The 3,128-nt window shown below is 50.8% G+C and overlaps 1 pseudogene; it reads left to right on the top strand.

The window, feature by feature from the left end:
• The first annotated feature begins 899 nt into the window (after positions 1-899).
• Positions 900-2,899, top strand: LOC100350925 (pyruvate kinase PKM pseudogene; annotated as a pseudogene).
• The last annotated feature ends 229 nt before the right edge of the window (positions 2,900-3,128 follow it).

Raw genomic sequence — 3,128 nt, 5'->3', positions numbered from 1 at the left:
TTTTTTTTTTTTTTTTTTTTTTTTTTTTTCCCCAGATTGTCTTGGCTTTCCATGCCTGAAATACTCTCATGGGCTTTTCAGCCAGATCCGCATGCCTTAAGGGCTGATTATGAGGCCAGAGTGCTGTTTAGGACATCTGCCATTCTATGGGTCTGCTGTGTATCTCACCTCCCATGTTGGATCATTCTCTCCCTTTTTGATTCTATCAGCTAGTATTTGCAGACACTAGTCTTGTTTATGTGATCCCTTTGGTTCTTAGTCCTATCATTACGATCAGTTGTGAACAGAAATTGATCACTGGGACTAGTGAGATGGCATTGGTACATGCCACCTTGATGGGATTGAATTGGAATCCCCTGGTATGTTTCTAACTCTACCGTTTGAGATAAGTCAGCTTGAGCATGTCCCGAATTGCACATCTCTTCCCTCTCTTATTCCCACTCTTATATTTAACAGTGATCACTCTTTCGTTAAGTTTCAGCACTTAAGAAGAATTGTGTATTGATTACAGTATTCAACCAAAAGTATTAAGTAGAACAAACAAACAAAAAATAGTAAGAGGGATAACATATCAAGTTGCTCATCAACAGTCAGGGTGAGGGCTGATCAAGTCACCGTTTCTCATAGTGTTCATTTCACTTTAACAGGTTTCCTTTTTGGTGCTCAGTTAGTTGTCACCTATCAAGGAGAACAAGTGGTATTTGTCCCTTTGGGATTGGCTTATTTCACTCAGCATAATGTTTTTTTAAGATTTATTTGTTCATTTGAAAGCCAGAGCCGCAGAAAGGGAGAGGCAGAAGTAAAGGCAAAGGCAGAAACAAAGAGTGAAGGAGAAAGAGCCATGAGTGCAAGCCCCAGGCATGCACACGCGGCTGTGGAGTCGGAGTGAGTCTCTGAGACCCAAGACCTCAGAAGCCATGTCAAAGCCCCACAGTGAAGCCGGGGCTGCCTGCACGCAGACGTAGCAGCTGCATATAGCCATGGCAGACATGTTCCTGGAGCACACGTGCCGCCTGGACACCGACTCCGCACCCATCACAGCCCGCAACACGGGCATCATCTGTACCATCGGCCCTGCCTCTCAATCAGTGGAGATGCTGAAGATGATTAAGTCTGGAATGAAAGTGCGTGTATGAACTCCTCCCATGGAACTCTGGAGCACCACGCTGAAACCGTCAAGAATATGTGCACGGCCATGGAAAGCTTTGATTGGGACCCCATCCTCTACTGGCCCGTTGCTGTGGCTCAGAACACCAAGGGACCCGAGATTCAAACGGGGCTCATCAAGGGCAGCGGCCACGACGGAACTGGAGCCGAAGAAGGGAAGGACGCTCAGGATCACGCTGGGTAACGTGAAGGGAGAAGAGAACACCCTGTGGCTGGGCTACAATAACATGTGCAAGGTGGTGGACGTGGGCAGTAAGATCCACGAGGACGACAGCCTCACCTCTCTGCAGGTAGAGGGAGGTAGAGAACGGTGGCTTCTTGGGCAGCAAAAGGATGTGAATCTTCCTTGGGCTGCTGAGGACCGCCTGACACCTCAGAAAGGACATCCAGGATGTGAAGTTTGGAGTGGAGCACAATGTGGACATGGTATTTGCCTTTTTCATCCGAAAGGCAGCTAACATCCTTGAACTTAGGAAGACCCTGGCAGAGAAAGGAAAGAACATCATGGTCATCAGCAAACTTGAGAACCATGAGAGACTATGCAGATTTGACGAGATCCTGGAGGCCAGCGGTGGGATCATGGTGGCCCTTGGTGATCTCGGCATTGAGATTCTTGCAGAGAAGGTCTTCCTTGCCCAGGAGATGATGATTGGGCAATGTAACTGTGCTGGGATGTCTGTACTCTGTGCCACGCAGACGCTGGAGACCATGATCAAGAAGCCCGGCCCCTGCGCTGTGGCGCAGCAGGTTAAAGCCCTGGTCTGAAGCACCAGCATCCCATATGGGCTCTGGTTTGAGACCTGGCTGCTTCACTTCCAATCCATCTCTCTGCTATGGCCTGGGAAAGCAGTAAAAGATGGCCCAAGTCCTTGGGCCCCTGCACCAGCATGGGAGACCTGGAGGAAGCTCCTGGCTCCTGGCTTTGGATCGGGGTAGCTCCAGCCATTGCAGCCAATGGAGGAGTGAACCAGCGGATGGAAGACCTCTCTCTCTCTCTCTCTCTCTCTCTCTCTGCCTCTCCTCTCTCTGTGTAATTCTGACTTTCAAATAAAAAATAAATAAATCTTTTAAAAAGAAGAAGAAGAAGAAGAAGAAGCCAGGCCCCACTAGCACTGAGGGCAGTGATGTGCCCAGCGCAGTCCTGGACGGAGTGGACTGCATCATGCTGTCTGGAGAGACAGGCAAGGGTGATGCCATTGGAGGCCATCTGCATGCAGCTCCTGATTGCCTGTGAGGCAGAGGCTGCCATCTACCACTTGCAATTATTTGAGGAGCTCTGCCACCTGGTGCCCATTACCAGCAACCCCACAGAAGCTGCCACCATGGGCACCCTGGAGGCCTACTTCAAGGGCTGCAGTGGGGCCATAATCATGCTGATCAAGTCTGGCAGGTCTGCTCACCAAGTAGCTAGATACTGCCCATGCCCCCCTACCATTGCCATGACAGAGAACCACCTGTACCGCAGTATCTCCCCCGTGGTATGTAAAGACCCGATCCAAGAAGCTTAGGATGAGGATGTCGACCTCCTGGTGAACTTGGCCATGAATGTTGGCAAGGCCCGCGGTATCTACAAGAAGGGTAATGTGGTTATTGTGCTGACTGGGGGTGCCCTGGCTCCGGCTATACCAATACCATGTGTGTGGTGCCTGTGTTGTGTCAGCCCGCAGTCATTCCTCCAGCCCCTGTCTTGTCCTTTCTTTCAACACATCTATTAGGCCAGCAATGCTTGTAGTGCTTCTTTGGGGCTGTGGTGTGGCACTGGTGGCCTGGGACACAGAGAAGATGGCTTCCTGCCAAAAGTGTTTGTTCTAAGACCAGGCCCAGGTGGAACTGCCCATGCCTGGTGCCCATGGTGGGGCTCACCCAGGCCAAGAGCAGGGCAGGACCAGAGGCCCCCCACCCCGGAGCTTGTATGAGGTCATAAGCCGAGAGCAAGGCTTCAGGAGAGGCAGCAAATCCAG

The sequence above is a fragment of the Oryctolagus cuniculus genome, chromosome 8 (assembly GCF_051225735.1).
Source record: "Oryctolagus cuniculus isolate XC-2025 breed Fujian yellow rabbit chromosome 8, ASM5122573v1, whole genome shotgun sequence".
Taxonomy (NCBI): Eukaryota; Metazoa; Chordata; class Mammalia; order Lagomorpha; family Leporidae; genus Oryctolagus; species Oryctolagus cuniculus.
The sequence above is the reverse complement of the archived record's forward strand: the minus strand, read 5'-3'. Positions and strand labels throughout refer to the sequence as shown.